The sequence below is a fragment of the Humulus lupulus genome, chromosome 2 (genome assembly GCF_963169125.1).
Source record: "Humulus lupulus chromosome 2, drHumLupu1.1, whole genome shotgun sequence".
In the NCBI taxonomy this organism is placed as follows: Eukaryota; Viridiplantae; Streptophyta; class Magnoliopsida; order Rosales; family Cannabaceae; genus Humulus; species Humulus lupulus.
In genome coordinates, this window is record NC_084794.1 from 77,506,371 (window position 1) to 77,529,083 (window position 22,713).

A 22,713-nucleotide genomic window follows, 5' to 3' on the forward strand; every position below is an offset into this window, starting at 1 on the left:
CAAAATCAGGGTCAACATTCTGGTGCTTTCATTGAGAGACTTGAATCCGAGAAAATCTAATGGGAAAGACTACCAAGAAAACTGGACAAGCCACTGCCGCTCCATCCCAGCCTCCTCCACCAAACATGGCTGAAGACGAGACTAATTTGGAGTTCGATGAGGATGAAGTAGACTCTGAGGCCCTGAAGACAACACTGGGGTGTTGCAAGATGAATTGGCCGCTCTGAGGGCCAATCAAGAGAGTGCCACCGAGATAATGGCGTCACAACAGAGGGAGATAGAGCGCCAGCGCCAAGAGCTGAGCGAGAGACAGGTGGAGATGGACCGTTGTCAGAGGGATTCCATGGCAGCTCTCGAGGCAGCCCTCCAATTGGCTAGGAATCAGGCTGCACCTGCCTCGCAGCCTGATCAACCCCCGAGTGGACCACCTCAAAGAGGTCCCAATCCTAGCCCTTCGCTCTAGCCGACAAGCCCTCAAAGGCCAGAGCAGCCACCAATGCCTCAGGATGATGTCCCACCTAGGGACCCTGAGATGCAGCCTCCATCCCAGGCTGGTCGAGGCAATCCCCCTCGTCCCAGGCAGAATAGGGCCAGGCAATAGCCCCAAAGCCCTAGACGCCCAGGGGGGTGAAGAGCCGCACCCACCGAGCAGGGGGCAACGTTCTTCTGCCAACAGAAGGAATTCAGAGACAGGCTCTGCGGTCAGGGGCCCTCCATGGCATGACAATGCTCGGGGACCCACCGACCAGCGCAGGCCTCCCCCTAGCGCTCGGGAAGTTCCAGCCCAAAGAGACAACAGAGGAAACAGTCGGTCCCACCATAGCCAGTCAAGATTCAGAGATGGCCACGACTAAAATGAGGCCGACTCAGGTAGAGGGAATGATGGTTGGAGAAACGAGGAGAGAGGTGGAGGCAGAAGCTCACCACCTAGAGAAGACTGACAAGCAGGACATAATGCTGGGGGGCAGCCCAGACAAAACAATGTCTTTAGCCGGCTTGGAGCCAGCGAGCAACGGTAAAGAGACGACAACTTAAGGGATGTACTCAACGACCGCCGAGAAAGGCACGATGAGTACATTCCCCAATACAGCAATTCCTGAAGCTGTTCAAGCTCAAATTGATGCCCTGAACTAGGCTGTGCAGCAGCTGGTCGGGGGGCGGACATCGTATATCGAGTACGATTGGAGGAGAGGCACCCCTTTCATACAAAGGATTGCTGTGGTAGAAACCCCCAGTAAGTTCAAGATGCCGACTCTGCCAAACTTTGATGGGTACGGAGACCCAGTATCTAATGTAAACAAATTTGAGATACAAATGGACATTCAAAAAGTCTCTGAAGACGCTCGCTGCAGGATCTTCCCAGCGACCCTTTCTGATGCCGCTCAGGAGTGGTTCTTTAAGTTCCCTCCTGCAAGTATAATATCTTGGGAAATGTTCATAAATGAGTTTTACGGATAGTTCTATGCGGGTTGTGTGCACCCCACTGAGGCAAACCAACTGGTCGAGATACGCCAGAAAGAAGGGGAGCCTTTGAAGGAGTATGTTCACCGCTTCATGCGAGCCACAGCTAGAGCCAAGACTGTGGGCGATGAAGGCAAGATGATGGCCTTAACCGCTGGGGTTAGGCGCCATTCTCCTCTCTGGAGTAGCCTCCGGAAGCATGGGGTTAACACTACCCAGGAATTTTTAGATCGAGCTGATCGGTACATCAAGCTCAAGGACGTGATTGCCAACGAAGGCAAATCGCCAGCAAAGGACAAGGGGCCCAAAGAAGAACCCGCCAAAGCCACCAACGGGTCTAAGCCCAATGGCAACGACAAAGGCAACGGGAATGGCAACGGTAAAAATGGTGGAAAGTGAACGAATGGCGAACCCTCGACCTCCGAGAGTAAACGCCCCAAAAATAATCAGTATGAACCGAAATTCTCCAATTACACCGCCCTTGTTGAAAGCCGAGCCGAGGTGTTCCAAGCGACCAGCTCGAGCGTGCCCTATAGACGACCCACACCTATAAGAAAGGATATCTCCAAGAGAGATTCGACAAAGTTCTGTCGTTATCATAACGACTACGGGCATGACACCAATGAGTGTAACCAGCTGAAGGACGAGATTGAGTTCCTGATAAGACAGGGACACTTAAGAAGATATGTACGAGCCGCGGGAGGTTCTCAGCGGGAGGTTCTCAGGGAGAGGCTCAAGGTGGCAACGAGTCGGCACCTGCACACCAGCGCTCGCCACCTTTACAGCTAGCTCCCGTGGCAAGTACCTTACTCACCATCTGCGGAGGCCCACATCTTGCAGGAGATAGTGGAAAAGCGAGGGAATGATATGCTCGAACCCTACGCCATGACCAGGACATTGAGATGATGAGTGTCGAGGAACGTGCACCCAAAAAGGCTCGAACAGAGGAGGAACCAATCACCTTCTCTGATGACGACGCCCAGCATGTGCGATTCCCACACTCCGATCCGCTGGTCATGGATGTTCAAATCGCAAATATGATGGTGAAAAGGGTGTTGGTCGATACAAGAAGTTCGGTCAACATCCTATATAAGTCCTCGCTGGAAAGGATGAAACTGTCCATCAAGGACCTAGAGCCATGCAACCAAACCATTTATGGTTTTTCCAGAGAAGGGCTCGCCCCAGTAGGGTCAATTAGACTCCCAGTCACAGCAGGTACCGCGCCTACCAACAGGACATTACTCACCACTTTTATAGTGGTTGATTGTCCTTCGGCGTATAATGTCGTGATAGGGAGACCTATTCTGGTTGACCTTCAAGCCGTCACTTCTGTATGGCACCTCGCCATGAAATTCCCAACAGACGCAGGAGTAGGATGCGTACTGGGAAACCAAAGAGAAGCGAGAGAGTACTACAACGCCTCGATCACCAAGGCAAAAAAGTGTGTATCGAGGGATGCCTCTGGAAAAGAGTTGCAAATGGCATCTGATGTTCAAGCCCGCTCAGGTGATGATCTCACCAAATAGGGTGTTGCGCAAAGTGAGGATAAAAACTTAGATCCTCACTTTAGGGATTTCGAAGAAGAAGTAGGCCCCATTGAGGACCTTGAAGAAGTCCAACTTGATGAGGGAAATCCGACCAGAGTTGTGAAAGTCGGTAAAAACTTAGAAACAACAACAAAACAAGCACTGGTGGAGTTCTTAAAAAAGAACCAGGACGTCTTTGCCTGGTCGCATAAAGGCATGGTTGGGATAGATCCTGCAATCATCAGCCATGTCCTGAACATTGACAAAAGCTTCCCACCTGTGTAGCAGAAAAGAAGGCTGCTCGACAAAGACTGATCGAAAGCTTTGAAGGAAGAAGTCGAGAAGCTGAAGGAGAATGAGTTCATCAGGGTGGCGTTTTATCCATCATGGGTCTCCAATCCCGTACTCATGCCCAAGCGAAATGGCAAGTAGCGTACGTGCGTGGATTTTACAGACCTCAATAAAGCTTGCCCTAAAGATTGTTTCCCACTCCCGAGGATCGACCAGCTGGTCGATGCCACTGCAGGACACAAGATCCTCTCATTTATGGATGCATACTCTGGGTATAACCAGATTAGTATGCATCCCCCTGATGAGGATCACACTAGCTTTCGAACCAATACAGGGCTCTACTGTTACTAGGTGATGCCCTTTGGTTTGAAAAACGCTGGTGCAACTTACCAGAGACTTGTCAACCACATGTTTAAGGAGCTGATCGGGGCAAACATGGAGGTTTACGTTGATGACATGCTGGTTAAGTCGAAGAAGGCAGAAGGACATGTAAGGGATTTGCAGGAATGCTTCAATGTCCTTAATAAATATAGGATGAAGCTGAATCCCCTCAAATGTTCCTTCGGAGTTGGATTAGGGAAGTTCTTGGGATTCATAGTTAACTCAAGAAGAATTGAAGCTAATCCCGAGAAGATAAAAGCCCTGGTCGAGATGAAGTTGCTAGTGAAGATTAAGGATGTCCAAATTCTGACTGGGAGAATTGCCGCCCTTAGTAGATTTATTTCAAAATCAACGGACAAGTGTGTCCCACTTTTCAATCTACTCAGAGGCAGCAAGAAATTTGAATGGACAGATGAGTGCGAACAGGCCTTTCAAGCACTGAAAGCGCATATGGTGCAACCTTCCATCCTATCGAAGCCAGTAGATAAAGAGACTTTGTTCATCTACCTGGCAATCAAGGATTACGCTACTAGTGCTGTTATGGTGAGAGAAGAAGAAGGTGTGCAGAAGGCTATCTATTACGTAAGCAAAAGGCTGATCGGAGAAGAATTGAGATATCCCCCCATCGAAAGGTTAGCCTACTGCTTAGTATTGCCCTCTAGGAAGCTGTGGCCTTACTTCCAAGCCCATCCAATTACAGTATTGACCGACCAGCCTCTTCGGCAAGTCCTGCAAAAGCCAGAGGCTCCCGGAAGATTACTAAAGTGGGCAGTCGAACTCAGGCAGTTCGACATATCTTATCTGCCGCGAGCAGTGATAAAGGGACAAGCCTTGGCTAACTTCATCACCGAGTTCACAGAGCCCACGGGAGGCAAGCAGATCAAGGAGCCCAGCAAGCCTGAATGTCAAATCCAAGCACCCTCATGGGAATTGTTCACAGGTGGTTCATCTAACGAATCTCACGCAGGAGCAGGAGTGATATTGATAACGCCAAAAAGGCATCGATTTCACTGTGCAATAAGATTTGACTTCACTGCCTCTAACAATGAGGCTGAATATGAAGCACTGCTCACTGGACTGCGGTTAGCCAAGGATATGAACATAAAAGCGCTTGACATTTATAGTGATTCTCAGCTAGTTGTGAATTAGATCTTGGGAGAGTATCAAGCGCGAGGATTAAAAATGGTCGCCTATCTTAACAAAGCAAAGGATCTGTTAGCCCAGTTCGGCAGATACACTCTACAGCAAGTGCCTCGTGATCAGAATTCCAGTGCAGACGCTTTGGCAAAGTTGGCAAGTGCAAAAGATGCTGATACTCTGAACATAGTGCCAGTCGAGCGACTGTTCGCACCCAGCATCCAAGAAACAGAAACCTCTCTAGTCTTCCAAATGGCAGATACATGGATGGTGCCATATGTAGAGTATCTATCAAGCGGCATGCTACCAGCGGACAGAAACAAATCTAGGACCCTTCAGTGGTAGGCTGCTAGGTATGTCCTGGTCGATGGAATTCTGTAACGAAGGGGATACTCACTGCCACTTCTCAGGTGTATTACAAAGGAGAAAGTCAAAGAGTTGATGAAGGAGGTACACAAAGGTTTCTGCGGAGACCACGCTGGGGGGCAAAGCCTGTCGAAAAAGATCCTAAGGCAGGGATATTTCTGGCCAACAATGAATGAAGACTCCATGGAGTTCGTGCGAAAATGTGACAAGTGTCAAAGGTTTTCTAAGATCCCATGAGAAGCTCCCAATGAGTTAAAGCAGATGCAGAGCCCATGGCCCTTTGTGGTTTGGGGAATAGATCTAATCGAATCTTTGCCTACGGGGGAAAGTGGTGTAAAGTACGCAGTGGTTGCCGTTGACTACTTCACCAAATGGGTCAAAGCTGAGCCACTCGCGACCATAACGACGAAGAAAGTGCTTGACTTTGTGGTAAAAAATATCATCTGTCACTATGGATTGCCAAAAAAGATAGTCTCAGATAATGGCACCCAGTTCGACAGTGATCTATTCACAGATTTCTGCAAACATCACGACATTATTAAAAGTTTTTCTTCAGTCGCTCATCCCCAAGTGAATGGACAAGTCGAGGTAGTCAACAAAATGCTGAAGCATACATTGAAGAAAAGACTTGAAGAAGCGGAGGGAGCATGGCCAGAAGAGTTGCCTGAAGTCCTTTGGTCGTACAGAACTTCCCACCAAACAGCAACAGGTCATACCCCGTTTTCCTTGGCATACGGGTATGAAGCCATGTTGCATGTTGAGTTGGATCCGCCCTCTCACCGTAGATTAACATACGACGAGGATTCTAACAGCCAGTTACTCATGGAATCCTTGGACTCAATTGATGAAATGCGAGAACAAGCCCAGCTCCGAGTAGTTGCATACCAGCAAAAGGTCGGCCGGTATTTCAACTCCAAAGTTCAAGAAAGAAAGTTCAATATTGGAGACCTTATGCTCCGAAGAGTCTTTCTTAACACCCGCGACCAAGCTGCTGGAGTACTCGGGCCAAATTGGGAAGGGCCTTACCAGATTGATGAAGTCCTTCACCCAGGCACTTATAAACTTACCCGCTTAAACGGAGACTCGTTCCTCGATATTGGAATGGAGAACACCTGCGCAAGTATTATCAATGAACAATTCTTCTTAAAGAATTGGCTTGTATAAATTTTACTTTTTACAAGTTTTGTGTAATATCTTATTGATCACTCATAAAGACATGTTTAGTCCATTTACTACGAGAATAAAAGGGATTATGCTCAGCCAGTCATTTCTTGCCAACTATTGTATTTATTACAAGTATTTGCTCATTACGTGTGTTGTTTTGCTGTATTATAATTCTAATCGCATTGCTACAAGCAGTAACGTTCGGGCAGGTTCTAGTCAAGGCAAGTGACCAAGGACCTAAAAGCTCCCCGATCACTTGGGGGGCATACAAGGTACAAGTAAGCAAAGCATATCATTAAAAGGTATGTAAACACACGAGTAAAATAAGTGAAAGCATGCTAGGGCACTTAGAGTATTCTTCAAAAATTTTATATTTTGTTAAATCAAACCAAAGTGCTATACTAAGTTCGATCATGCGAACATTTAGATGTTATAATAATCTGCGAATATATTGTAATATCAAAGCGATCCTTTTACACCGCAAGCAGTAACTGCCTGGATGTAATTGTTTAAAATAAAAGAAAAAGCTACTCGTGCAGCAAACCAAAAAATTATATTGTCTTTACATTACTACCCGTAGGTCGTGTAATTAAAAAAAGAAGAAGAAATATAAAAGGAAAAAACTAAGGAGCTTGAGGAGCTGGAGGATCCTGGGGAGGGTTCTGGTCGACAGCTTCATTATCTGCACCCTCCATCCCGGCGGCTAGCGAGATTTCTGGGGAAGCAGGGACCCTAGATCCCTCTTCTTCAGCCAGTTGAGCCACGCAATGAGCCAGCTCAGCTTCCCTTGCGTTCTTAGGAAGATAATCAAAATTGGCACCCTGATTGTGCTTCCAGAAATCATAGAAGCACCTCAGGGTGGCATTTTTGTACCTCTCTAAGTTAGCAGCGTTAGTCTTCTCCAAGTCCTTAACTCGGTCCTCCATGTCTTTAGTTTCTAGCCTGCTTGCGATCAAGTCTAGCTCGAGCTGCTTAGCCACTTTATAATTAGAGCGGTTGGACTCCTTGTATTGGTCCCTCAGCTCGCAGGCTTTTTCCAGAGACTTCAGCTTCTCCTCCAACTCCTTAGCCAGTTAGGCCTTTTCCGCAGTCATCACCGCCAACTGATCAGCATGTCTGGCCTCAGCAGCTTTGAGTTCGTCCTCGTGCCATTGATCCGAGGTCCTGGCCTCCTCGGTGACAGCACCCAGGCGGATGCGGCCGGCAGTAAGGGTCAGCATGGCCTGCATTCAGAACAAATATTAGACAAACAGTAAATTACCGAAGACCTGATTTCACAAAGGAGACAACTTAAACTGGTGAACTCATTTAGGGCTCGGTTCAGAATTGGGTCAACGCCCATCGTCTCTGTAGCCGCCATTGTCGCTCGGCAGTGATCGTGCTTGGAATTTTTGGTAAGCCTCTCCTTGATCAGTCTAAAGGAACGGCCAACCATCAAGTTCCCGGTTGAAGCAGGACCTTCCTGCTGGGTTTGGTCGGATGGGGCGGCAGGAGAAGGAGTTGACCCGGCCGCAGCAGATGGAGTCTGATGCTCGTGGGGGGAAGACGGAGTCGCGGTGGCAGAGGGCCCGTCCTCCAAAGGACCTGCATTCTGGGCCTTCTTTGCCGCAAGCGCCTTGCTGTTCTCCCCAACATGTCTCCTACTCGCTTTCTTCTTGCTTGGAGGGGCAGCAGCAGCCTCTGGGGTGCTGTAAAGGTCGAATACATTGGTGGAGTCCATACCTAAAAAGCAAGAACAAAGTCGAACCATGAGATAGCATGAATATCCAAACACATTACATCAGAAAAAGAAACAAAAGAGGATTGCAAAGTCCAATACCCGAGCTATTATTACTGGTCACTACACTACAGAATCTACTAGTCTTACACTCATTCTTTGACACGAAGAAGTCTGGCCCTAAGTGTGGAGCATATTTAAAATTGCCGTCCCCATCGAATAGATGACAAGGAATTGGCGAATTGTTTAAAAGCGAAATTACTATACCGTTGTCATCCGACGAGTCGTCAGAGAGTTCGGCAGGCTCGGTGGCCTTCTGCTTTCCTTTCCCCAAGGGGGCTGAGGGCCTCTCTGCTCGAGGAGTGCTAGCAGGTTCCCTGATCGTGACCCCAGTTGGTCTCCTTCATTGAGGAGACGCTTGATGTTGCTGCTCGGGTTCCTCTTTAGCGCGAACACTCCCTGCCGAAGGCCCCCTCGTATTTGATTGAGGGGCCTAGAGGCCAGCCAACCTAAGGTTAGCCTCTGTAACCAGATTTTTGACACTCTTCTCAGCATCTGGCATGCTGGATAAGAGTGTCGATCTTGACTCCATTCCCGAAGTTGGGTTTGGTCGCAGCCACGGGCCTGGAAGACATCAAAAGTTTAAGACATTGTGGGGAAAACACTAAGTGAAGAAGTCAGCCAGCGATACGAAAGTTTTACCTCCTTGTGCGAAAGCCAGGTTGTCCGCGACCAGGTCAGGCATAAGGAAGTACTCTTGGTAGTACATCCCCACGTTTGAGATGTGGGTCATGTCAGTCAGGAAAGTACGCCCGGTTTCCTGATGACAATGATGGAAGAACCCCGTGCCTTCATGATTGGGGTTAGATTTGAGGTCAAACAAGTAATTGACCTCATGAGGCGATGGCACGGGCCATTTTTTATGGCTGTATAGAATATAGAGTGCAGCAAGCATCCTATATCCGTTTGGGGTAATTTGGAAGGGGGCCACTCCAAAATGGTTGGCCACCCACTGAAAGAATGGATGAAGAGGCAAGGTGGCCCCTGCCTCAACATGAAACTGCGACCAGGCGCTATAGGCGCCTCCAGGTAGATTAGCCCTTTGGTCTGGGTTGGGCTTGACTAGGGTCACCCTTGTCAGACTGTATTTTCTTAAGTAGTTGGCGATCATTCTGACCGTCACCCTACTTTTTTGAGACTATATGGCACTCGACATCCGGCTGAATAACGTATCGAGGGCGGGCATGTCTTTGGATATTTGGATTAGGGGCATTTTTGTCTCGACCACTGGTCGAGGGAGCATTAGCAGCAGGCTAATGAGAAGGGTTGGAGGTTTTTCTTTTCTGGGCCTTAGTTTTGGTGCGAACCATGTTTCGGGTCAAGATTAGGGAAGTGTTTGGACTAATACGAGAAAAAGGAATATCAGGTATCAATATCGAGGGTTGTTCTTCGTCCTCGAGCAGTTGAGCCAACAGATCGTCATCAATGGGTCTTTCTCCTCCCCACGGGTCTTGCATATAAACTGCAAACAGACAAAGGGGGAGATAAGATGCACAGCCTGGGAGCTTATGTTGAAAGTTGGAATAACGTTGCTCGCGTCTATTGACCAGCAGCATTCTAACCAAAACACTAAGTTTTATGCGAACAGTTTGAAAAACGGATCAAAAAGTGAAAGTAAAAAGTTTTTTCTAAAAAAAGCATTTTCAACTCCAAAGGGGCTGGAAAAACCCAGTTTTTCAGCTAGCCTAAAAATTGAATTTTTACTTCGATTTTACGCCCTAAACTCATGATCTTGACTATCAAACTGATTCTTAACTTATATAGAGAAAAAGTGCACTACCCTATCTAGCATCAAACGGTATATGAAAAATCTTCACAAATTTCTACCCAAGAACACAAAAAGTCTCAGAGCACAGAAGCAGCATGAATGGCATCTCAAAGGGTTAAACGTCGAAGAAAGTTTACCTGAGTGAAGATTGGAGATCCTGGGAAGGAAGAACTTTGAGTTTGCAGGCGAGATATCCTCGGCAAAGCTCTGAAAACCTTAAAGTTCGGGGCTCCGAAATATATTTCTTGGGATTTCATGGCAAAAAGATGGCGTGTAAAGAGTTAAAAGAAGATTGTGGGGATTATTTATAGAGCTGATGTGTGCCGAAAAGGGGTAATCATAAGTTACCTTTTTCAAGGCATGGGGGAGTGTAACAGCCGTCGAAATGGTTTCTTGAAAATTGAAAAGTCATGATTAGACGTGATTAGGTCACTGTTTTAAAAAACGTACGAGGGCTCTGACAGATTTTGTGGGGCATATGAAAAGTTATTTACCTAAGTTTACTTATTGCTAATCGCAATACATAAACTTGGGCTAATCGCAATACATAAACTTGGGGGGCAAATGTTTATCCATAAATCAATTGCTGATGACGTGACAAGGATTTTCGACACGTAGCAGAGATACGGTTCGCCTATCGACCAACATTATTTATGCATGAAGAGATCAAGTTCTATATACGACCAGCCTGGTCGTATATTCGCTCATTTATGTAAAAATCTGTACAGTTGTGATGATATTCGAGAATATCTCTTCATTATGACTTGCAGATCCAATCATTAAGGATAGATATTATTTCCTAATTCATGTAAATCTTCCTGAGCCTATAAATATAGAAGATATAGCTCAAGGAAGGGGATCGGTCTCTTTTTTCTGGGAGAATTATATTACTATTATCTATCATTGTATTGTTTTCTTCTTCTAAGGTCCGTGAAACTCAGGAACCCTTGTTCTTTGATCACACCTTGGGAGTTCAATATTAATAATAGTATCAAGTGGACATAGGTCATTACCATTCATTGGGTCCGAACCACTATAAATCACTATGTTCTTTATCTTTCCATTAGATTATTTTCAAGCTCTATATCATTTTCTTGTCATTTCCTAGACTCCGTGTCGTTGACCAAAATCAGGGTCAAGAGAGAATAAACCAGAATATCATCGATGAAGACAATCACAAACTATTCCAAATAATCCTTGAACACTCTATTCATCAAATCCATAAAAGCAGATGGGGCATTAGTCAACCCAAAGGACATGACTAAGAACTCATAATATCCATATCTGGTGCGAAAAGCAGTCTTCGGTATATCTCCCTCCTTGACTCTCAACTGATGATAACCAGATCGAAGGTCTATCTTTTAGAATACCCTTTTACCTTGCAACTGGTCAAACAAATCATTTATCATGTGCGGAGGATACTTATTCTTGATTGTTAACTTGTTCAGTTCTCCATAATCAATACACATCCTCAGATGTAACGCCCTGGCTACCCCAGAATAGTTACGGTGAACAATGAACCGAAAATTTGACTCGCTACCCGAGTCCTTTGGTTAAAAACGTGCTTCTAAGTGTTATTAACAGGCTAAGGTGGAAAACCAATAAAAAGGAAAGGGTATATTTTATTAAGCATATAAAATGTTCATGAGCTCATCAAAACATTTACAAGTTATTTATAACACAAAATGGTCACTACTATTTCAAATTTATAACCCTGCCGACCTAAGCAGTGAAAATAGGGTAAACCCCCTAGTTCTTCTGAGAACTCCTTGGCCGTGGGGGTCAAGCGGCTGCATATGTACACATCACCACCTAAGCTCTCCACTCAGGGCTGGGTGAGCTTTTCTTTCCCTTTACCTGCACCACATAGCACCCATGAGCCAAGGCCCAGCAAGAAAACACAATATAGCATGATATAATATCAACAATGATCATAATAATCATTCAGGACTATCAGTCCAAAACAGGTAAGTGACAGTCGCAAAAGTCACTAAGTTGGGTATAGCTCCCTTTAGCCTTGTGATGTTAGGGTCACCGGGGGTTAATAGATAAGTAAACCTTTCACTAGCTTAAATAGGATAGGTGCATGATGACTAGTCACCAACATAACCTTCCTCATGACCCTAGAGTCATAACTTATGGAACATCGTTCCCTAGCCATGTGACAAATGGTCACCTAGGCCTTTGGCCCTGGCTCTCAATAACTAGTCTTAGACTAGCCAAGTGCTTATAAGTTCATCGAACTTAGGTTTGGTCCAGCGTTAATGCCTTAGAGTCATTCAACGCCGATATCGATTAGATCTAATCTTCATTCGGCCCTGCGTTCAGGATGCTTATGCCGTATCTAACTCTTAGGTTAGTGTCCCTAACTAGTCAGTTCCATATACAAGTAAACAACATTCACTAGCATTTAATATGCAATCCATGTCCACATTTATCAATCAACATGCCTCAATAACAATCATGCATGTCACATACACAGGGTGCAGTTTTCTTACCTCTGATTCGAGCGAGAATGAATAAAAGAACGACCCTTGAGAACGATCTGACTTTTAGTCCTTTAGCGGTCACCTAGTCATAACCAAATATGGGACACCATCAATAAAATGACAACCAAGGGTTCCGGGACATCAATCCCCACTAATCCGGGTAGTAGGAACGATCCCGAGGCCTAAAACCATGTTCCTGGGGCCAAAACACTCAAACGGGCTCAACCCTGCTCAAGGGCTACGACCCTAACACCTTGGGCTGTGGCCCCCAGCCACTCCAGGAGCAAGGGCCGCGGTGCCTAGCAAAGGAAAATTCTCCCACCTGCTTCTTCGAACTAGGGCCGCGGCACCCCAAGAACAGGGCCGCGTACCCCAACCCAGAACCTGCCCAAACACGATTTTCATCATCCCAAACCCTCCAAAAACATACCTAAACTCTTCCAAATCATCAAATAAAAGTTCCCAAGCTTCCCAATGATCCAAAACCATCAAATCCCAAGGTTCAATCGAATCAAAAACTTAACGCTTCACAAAAGCCAATTCTAAGCTTAGAAACTCTAAAATCTCAAAACTTAAAACTTAGATTACCTTTGATTGGGTTATTTCTCGTCAAATCCTTCGGTCAAGAAGCTTTTAATCTTTCCTAGGATTTCTATGCCTCAATCCTCGCTTGATTCCGACTCCTAGAACTCGAGATTTCTTCAAAAATGCTCTGAACGGTAAAAATAAACTAACAGGAAAGAACAAGAGGTTTTCTAACGTACATTCTATCTGACAAGCTACTTCAAGCTTAAGTAACTTCAAATAAAACCTAGTGCTCGGGGTCCCAAAAACCTCCCCGGAGACATTATAGTCAAAACTTCTAGAATTTCCTCCTGATCTCAATAACTCCCAATTTATCATCAAATAACCTTCTCATTATCCAATATCCCAATAAAAGACCCCCGTTACGACAAAACCGCTAACTCATAATATAAGACCATCTCATGTCGAATAGCTCGAATATATCTCCATAATAATGGGATCTCATTCACAAATCACAATATGCACCCAAATGTACAAATATGCCCTCAACAGGTCAAATTACCAAAATATCATGATTATCTAATGTGGACCCACATGCATGCATATAACATCATATTATAATATAAGTCACATAAACATACATATATTCATTTAATGGCATAATTAAATAGTTATGGCCCTCCCGGCCTACTAATCCAGCCATTAAACCGCATTAGGGATTTCGGGGCATTACATCAGAGAACCATCATTCTTCATCACAAACAAAACTGATGCACCCCATGATGAGAAACTAGGTCTGATAAAACCTAAGTCTAACATCTCCTGCAGTTGTACCTTCCGTTTTTCTAATTATGCTAGGGCCATTCTGTAAGGTGCTCTAGACGTTGGCTCCATCCCTGGTGCCAGTTCAATCATAAATTCAATCTCTCTCTGTGGTGGAAACCCTGGTAAATCTTCTGGAAACACATCGAGAAACTCACATACTAGTCTGGTCTCCTCTGGTCTCACTGGCATGACCTGAGTGGTATCAACCACATTGACTAAGAATCTTATGCAACCTCCTTGCAATATATCTCTAGCCCTCAAAATAGATATCATAGGTATACGGGGTCCATGCATAGTGCTAACAAACACAAAAGGATCCTCACCTTCAGGGTCACCTGTCAGGACCTGGAGCTGGAAAGGCATCAAGATCCTTCCTCTTCTGATCATTGGGGCCTCCAACCCTACCTGAATCTATAAAAGGAGGCCTTACCCTCCTAATGTCTCTCATGGCTACACTATCCCGCAAGATATTATTCTCTGTGCTCTCAGTTGTGACTGCCTTCTCAACCACCTATGCATAGGTAGTCACTCCAGACACAGTGGTAATACAAACATGACGGGCTATCCTAGGTTGTAGCCCCTGGAGAAACCTCCCCCTTCTGGTCCCATCAATGGGCACTAGCTCCATTGCAAATTAGCTAGTCTATCAAACTTCAAAGCATACTCAGTCACTGACAGACTTCCCTGAAATAGCTTGCTGAACTCTTCAGCTTTTGCAGCCCTGGTGGCATCATTATAGTATTCTCATTAAACAGGGTCTGAAACTCTTCCCAACTTAAGCCATTAACATTTCTGGTATGGGATATCACTTCCCACCGAATTTGAGCATCCTCCCGAAACATATATGTGGCACAAGCCACCCTCTCATTACCAAATACCCTCATAAAGTCAAGGATGGTGGTAACCATGCTCATCCATTGCTCAGCCTTAGCTGGATCTGCACTACCCTAAAAAACTGGAGGGTACTATTTATTGAACCTTTCATAAAGAGGTTCCCATTTACTTCTGTCATTTGGTGGCTGCTCAACAATTGGCACCGTTACAAGTGGTGCCTCTGGAAAGATGTTCCCTGCAGGAACCTATTGTTGTCTCAAGAGGCATATTTCTTCTTCCTACCTCGTTACTCTGGCTTGTAAATCAACAAGCAATTATTTCCAGTTATCAGGAGCTGGCTGAGGGATTTGAATCTGTTCAATTTCCGGACCCTGTCTATCATTCTGGCCTTGATCTTCCTGGCCAGCTGATGAATCTACTTATCTTGGAAGCATAATATCAACTTATACCTTGCTGCAATAATCAATGTGGCACGTTAGGTAGTAATAACTAAACCTCTTGCCGCCTCATGGTCCAAGATCAAGTAGAATCCATCCTTATTCCACAATCATGCTAATAAGCATGTCGATTCGTGATTATAACATTTAACATTTAACACTTAACAGTTAACAATTAACAATGCTAATATGCATGCTCTAGCATTATCAATGCTAATAAGCATGTTCTTGCTCATCATGCAGCAGTCAAGGGACCATCCTATTAGTGTACCTCATGTCAGTAGATAAAGCATTTATATTCTACTTAAGCAGTTAAACACATCACCACATAAATAGTTACCGAACCATGAGTCGAGCTTGTCTTCAATGGCGAGTGTACATGCCCAGCCGGTCTACAGGAACCCTAAACCTTGGCACGCTCTGATACTAAGTTGTAACGCCCTGGTTAGCCAAGACCATCACACTATGTACTTTAAATAGTTCTTAACTCGCTAAACAAGTCATTAGGCCATAAACATGCATCTAAGTGTTATTAATGGGCCAAGGTGAAAATCTCGGTTAAAAGTCATGTATATATTTTACTAAAAACATTAAATTGTACATGGGATCCCATAAAAGTGCTTACAAAGTTATTTACAATCCAAAATGGTCATTACAGTTCAAAAGTTACATTTCGCCGACCTAAGCAGCAAAAATAGGGTTAAACCCTAGTTTCAGTGAGAAACAAGCGGCCACATATGACACATCGCCATCTAATGTCTCCACTCAGGCCTGGGTAAGCTTTTCTTTCCCTTTACCTGCCCCACATAGCACCCATGATCCAAGGCTCAGCAAGAAAACTTATTACTGCATGTATACGGATAATAATAAGGGATCATGTAATCATTCTGGGTTCTTGCGCCCTAGATTGTTGACTATTAAGATATTATGGGGACCTGCGCCCTAAATAGATGACTAGTAAGTCTCTCTGGGGTCTTGCACCCTAAGCCATGTGACTTTCTAGTCACGTGAGCCTTTTAGATCTAGCTCTGAATAACTAGCCTTAGGCTAGCCAAGCAATTTAGTTTTCTTCGACCAATAAGTCGGTCAAGCATTTTGACCAATAAGTCGGTCAAGCATTTAATGCTCGTGTTGATTAGATCTAATCATTTCGACCAGTGTTAAAAATGCTAATTCCGTTCTTGACTCATAAGTCAATTCCATACGACCAATGCTTAGTACCATTGCCAATCATGACTAATAAGTCAGAGCTTCACGGCCAATACTAAACACCATTGTCGTTTCTGACTAATAAGTCAGTCCCATTCACAAGCAAGCAATGTTGCTAGGCATTTATAACACAACCAATGTCCATATATAGAGCACTAAACATGCCTCATCAATAATCATGTATGTCACATACTGGGTGCAGTTTTCTTACCTCTGACTTGAGCGTAAAATAAATAAAGTACGACCCTTGAGAACGATCATCTCCTTAGGCCCTTAGCGGTCACCTTAGCATAAACAAATATGAAATCCCATCAATAAAATAAGTAATGAAAGCTTCATGGACTAACACCCATCCCCCGAGACCTCAAATTCTACTAAAACAATTAGTAGATTTAATCCTAAGCCTTAAGGTTTGAAAACCCAAGCCTAAAACTAAGCAAAACCATGCCTGGCCACAAAAAGATAGGCGGGTCGTGACCTGCCCCCAAGGGTCGCAATGTGCCTCCCAGACAGACAGGTTACCTGTCTGGCTGGTAGGGGCGGGCCGCGACTTGCCCTTGAGGGTCGCAGCACACCTACCAGACAGAGCCAAATGAAGGCTCTGGGTTCACTCAAGTCGCGACTTCCATGAACTTAGTCGTGACTTGACCTCACGAACCCAACTTCCGTACATATTCGTCAATTCTAACTCAGCCAAAACTTCAACCAAACAATCCCAATATCACAACCAATCATCACCACAAAATTATCACTAGCTTAACAGCAAAATCCAAGCTCTATAACACTTAAAACACCATCAAATTCCCAATTACACAATCAAACTCTCAACATATAGATCACCTTAAAAACAGAGTAAACTAAAGGTTTAAACTTAGAATTCCTTACCTCAATTACACAATTGAACTCTTTCCGTTGCTGAACACAGTCCTAAACTCTCAAGCCTTAATCCTCAAGTTTAATCTTCTAGCTTGCCTCAGAAATCCAACCCGAGAGAGAGAGAGAGAGAGAGAAGTGATCGAGAGTGAGAGAAAAAGAAACCTATGTTTTGCCTTAGTTTATTCCACAGCCTTCCTTGGCTGGACATATCCATTGGTCAAAATGACCAAATTGCCCATAGGGCCATTCTAATCTCTCAAAGGCACCCAAGGGAATAATTGTCATTTCCCACCTATCCCGTTAATCATAATTAATGTCCTCCAATTCCCATTATTCCCCATATCCTCAAATGATTATTAAATCATATCCCATTACTCGTTCATTCCCAGTAATGCACTATACACCAATTTAACCCTAGGCTCACCCCGAGCCCGGTAATTAACCCTGTTATGACCAAACCGCTAACTTGCATCCTAGGATTTCCTTATGCCAAATAGCTCAAAAATATCCACATAATAATGTGGTCTCACCCAAATATCACATACATGCACATAAATATACAAATATGCCCTCAACGGGAAAAAATTACAAAAATTCCCTTCTTATAAGAAGTGGGCCCACATGCATGCATTTATCTTCATATAATAATATAATTCACATAATCATGCATATAATCACATAATCATGTATTAAATCAATTATGGCCCTCCTGGCCCCCTAATCCAGGCACTAAGCCACATTAGGGAATTTGGGACATTACAATGTCCAACTGACGCAAGTCAATTTAAATGAAGAAAGTACCACTGTTCCTGAGCAAACAGTCATCGAGCCTCGTCGTAGTGGAAGGGTTTCTAGGAACCCAGTTCGCTATGGTTTGGATGGTGAAACCAATATGGTTGGTTGTAACACTAGTGACGATGATCCATTGTCTTTCAAATAGGGAATGGCGAGCCTTGAAAATGAACTATGGCTCGAAGCCATGAAACAGGAAATGGAGTCCATGTACTCAAATTTCGTCTGGGATCTTGTGGGAGCACCTAGTGACTTTAGGGCCATTGGGTGAAAGTGGATCTACAAGAAGAAACGAGGTGTTGATGACCATATCGAAACTTATAAAGCTCGATTAGTGGCAAAGGGTTATACCCAAAGAGAAGGCATGGACTATGAGGAAACTTTTAGTCTGGTAGCCATGCTCAAGTCCATTCACATCCTTCTGTCCATAGCAGCTGCTTTTGTCTATGAGATTTGGAAAATGGACGTCAAGACAACTTTTCTTAATGGGAAGCTTGACGAAGTCATTTATATGGATCAGTCAGAAGGATTTAAAGTAGCTGGACAAGAAGCAAAAGTTTGCAAGTTGAATAGGTCCATTTACGGAGTTAAGCAAGCTTCACGTTCCTGGAATCTTAGGTTTGATGAAATAATCAAAACATATGGCTTTGAAAAAAATATTGATTAGCCTTGTGTTTACCAACTGAAGGAAAATCAAATAGTGGTATTCCTGGTTCTTTATGTAGATGATATCTTAATCAATGGAAACATTGTTAAGAAATTGTCAGATGTGAAGAATTGGATGAACACTCAATTCCAGAGGAATGATTTGGGTGAAGCTAGTTATGTTCTAGGTATCCAGATCATTAGGGATAGAAAGAACAAACTCTTACCTCTATCTCAAGCAACTTACATAGACAAAGTTCTTGAACGTTTCTCAATGACAAATTCCAAAAGAGGACGTCTACCGTCTCGCCATGGAATTCATCTTTCAAAGAAGCAGTCTCCCCAGACTCCTGAAGAGGAAGATGCATTGAGAAAAGTTCCTTACGCATCTGCAGTTGGAAGTCCAATGTATGTTATGTTGTGTACTAGACTAGATATCTGCTATGCAGTGGGAGTAGTGAGCAGGTTTCAGTCAAACCCAGGACTGGAACATTGGATAGCAGTTAAGCATATCCTGAAGTATTTTTGGTGAACTAGGGATTATATGTTAGTCTACAAGGGTGGTGTTCTAAACCCTGTAGGCTACACTAGTTCAGATTTTCAGACTGATGTCGATGACAAGAAGTCTACTTCTGGAATGGTGTTTACTCTTGGGGGTGGAGCTGTGATATGGAGAAGCGTAAAGCAGCCTGCGATCTCAGATTCCACCATGGAGGCTGAATACATAGCTGCGTCAGAAGCAGCTAAGGAAATAGTCTGGTTAAAGAAGTTCTATTCAAGAAATGGATAAACCGCTTGTGTTGTTTTGTTACAACACAGGAGCGATAGACAACTCGAAAGAACCTTGAAAGCATAAGAGGAGTAAGCATATAGAAAGGAAGTATCACATTATTCTAGAATATGTGGCCAGGGGAGATGTGAAGGTTATGAAGATTGCATCAGAAAACAATCTTGCGGTTCTGTTTACAAAGACAGTACCAGAAGCTACATTTCATAAGCATATCAAAGAAATGGGATTAGTAGAATTAAGACATTAGTTTCAGTTAGTGCAAGTGGGAGTTTTTAGGGGTTTTATGCCTTAATTAAAACTCAATTTCTTTGTAATCTCATTTATTATCAATAAAAGAATAGAAATCATTTTTTGACTTGGTCAATCACTTTGCTCACATGTTTTATTTTCATGATTATTTATTTGATATAAACTTCTATTAAATCCCGAGCATATAACTAATCATATTTATAGTGACGTAATCACAGTGGAATATAAATATGATTATATGTTCAAATATAAGCTAGTCCTAAGATTAGTCCGTGCACATGATTTACACTGACTTGCCAATCTACGATATGATCTACTTACACATTGTAGTGTTATGTTCTTTCAAGAGCATTAACAAAGTAGATAAGATCATATGTATTTGTAACATCAGACTGGACCGATATTCACAGTAAATAGGATAAGTAAACATATCGTTATTATTTATTCTTGTAATATCATATAGTTGACCATAGGTCAATTCAATCTCAATTCTGAGTGGTTAGTATTCTAACTGACTGGATTACTTGAGTTCTTTGACTTTTTCGTTACCAGCTTACCCTACGGTCTAGCTCATACTTACATCTTAGGAACTCGGTAGTATAATTGAGTGGGAGTGTGAATCATAGATATGAACATCTATAGCTTCTGATGAAGAAGTGAAACGATGGTTTCCTTTTAGTGTAGTTCAAGGTGCTAAATGATAGAGATCTCATTTCAGTAATTAATATTAGTTTACTAAAATATCATTTACAAGGAACTAAGTATTTTAAGGATAAAATACAGTGAGGGGTAAAACAGTATTTTAGTCCCATCTCATTGTAGACCGTCTATAGAGGATTGAGTGACAATTATGGTTGTAACAATGTATAATTAATAACGTATCTATATTTCTTATAGAGCGTTCTATGAATTCAATAGTGCAATTTTGAGTCTTTAGTGGAGTCACGATGAATTAATAAGTTAGTAAATTTATTTGTTAAATTTATGATAACTTATTGGAGCTTGATTTCATAGGCCCATGGTCCCCACTGTACCTTGGATAAAATCATCTAGATAGTCTCAATTAATTGATTTAATTATCAATTAGAATGATCAAAGTTGACCAGGTAAATTTTTGATAGTTTCACAGAGTTATATAATTTAGAGAAGAAAAGAGAAATTAGAGCATATTTATTAATTAAGATAAATTGTTATTTAAATTAATAATTAAGTTTAAATCGAGGTTCAAATTATAAATAATTAATTTGATAAAGGATTTAAAATAATTATTTAATTAATTAATCAATAGAAAATAATACAGGTCTTGATTTTAAGTCCAATGGACTTATAATTAAATGAAAAATTGCACAGACCTAAAGCCCATGATAATTTCGAACTAGGGCTGATAATTGACTATTATTTTATTGATTTTTTATTTAAATACGTGACCTAATTGAGTTTATAAAAGGAATGCTAAGTGAGAGTTGAAAACATATTACAAAAAGACTATCTGTTAGAAAATCATAAGATCTATTCTTGATGCTCTAAGTTTTAGATTCCCTCTACAGCATAAGTCATTTTCTAAGCCTCAATATTCTTTTCTCTTCTTCTCTTTGTATCTGTCTCATGTGTTGAGAACTTCCCACTCTAGTCTAGGTGATTCTAAGGATACTTTGGAAGGTTGTGAAGAAAATTGAATATCAGTTCAGTTTCTTGGTGAGACCCTACGATTGAAAGGATATAGGGGTTAGAGAAACTGAAGGAAGGACTCATTCATTCTGCTGTGTATAATGTAAGTGTTCTTATCATTATTTCTATTTGAATTCAATTTTAGAAACATGTTCTAGGTTGTCTCCTATTAATTTTTTTAATATAAGATCTACATGAAAATAAGTAAGATCTTGTATAAGTTTCCCTAACATAGACCCCATCGAGCCTCCTATCGAGCCTAACCACCTACCCATCAAGCTTAATATCGAGCAACTATCGAGCTTATCGAGACTAACCATACCCCATCGAGAATTTATCTTTGGCACCTATCGAGCTTTTCTCGAACTTCTATCAATCCCTATCGATCTTTATCAAGCTCTAATCTATCCAAATGTTAGGCTAATGTTTCATCCCATCGAGCTCATATCGAGGTTCCATCGAACCCATCAAGCCCCATCGGAAAAACCTGAGAAAAATCCAGCCCTAAGAACTGCCATACCCATTCCACACCACTAGATTCAAAGGGATCAAAACAACAATAATCATCACGAGGGTTCAAGAATTTACTTTAAAATTGATGGGTTCGATTGATGGCTTCGACAGGTTCGTGGGTTTCGAGCCTCATGGTCGTCATGGGTTTTCGAGCTTCGTGGGTTGCAACGGTGGCCGACGTCAAAGATGAGAAAGATTGAGGGTGAGATCGATTCTGGGTGAGTTTTGGTTTTGGGGGTTTGGCTTTCGGTTTGGGTTTTCGGGGTTTAAGAGTAACATAGAGATAGAGAGAGTGAGAGAGTTTGTGGGGAAAAATTTTTGGGTGGGAAAAAATGAGAAGGGTATTTTTGGTACTTGGTGAAAATTTAGCACCAATTTGAACAAGTTAATATTGTTGGTATTATTTAGTAATTAGACACATTATTAAGCATAAATAGTTAAATTTCCCCTCTTTAATTGTACATAAAAATTACACACTATGATGTGTAATAAATCTCAACCATAGAATTAAAAATGATATAGTCCCCACTCAAATATATGTATGATTAAAATTAATTATACATCATAGTGTGTAATTTTTGTGTGCAATTTGGACTTGTGACAATCATTTCTCTACGAATATTCCGAAATTCTTTATGTGATGTGAATATGTTTTGTTGGTGTTTTGGCAATTCTTATGTGTTTCAATTACATTTTGAATATGACTAATAAAGATATAAATGTGATGACATGGCATGAACTTTCAAAATTGATGAAGCACATCAAGCCGCACCCTAAAAGTGTTCACAATTACTTAAGGTATAAATTTCTAACCCAAAAATATAAAAATCTTAAAAATTTTATATAATAAACCAATTTTTTTTTTTTTTAAAAAAAAAAATATATAATTTCAATTATTATGAAGATTACACGAGGCCCAGGAATATTCCCTATTATATATATAGTTATATATAAAAAGTCAAGTCCAAAGAGATAATGTGTCATCTTAAG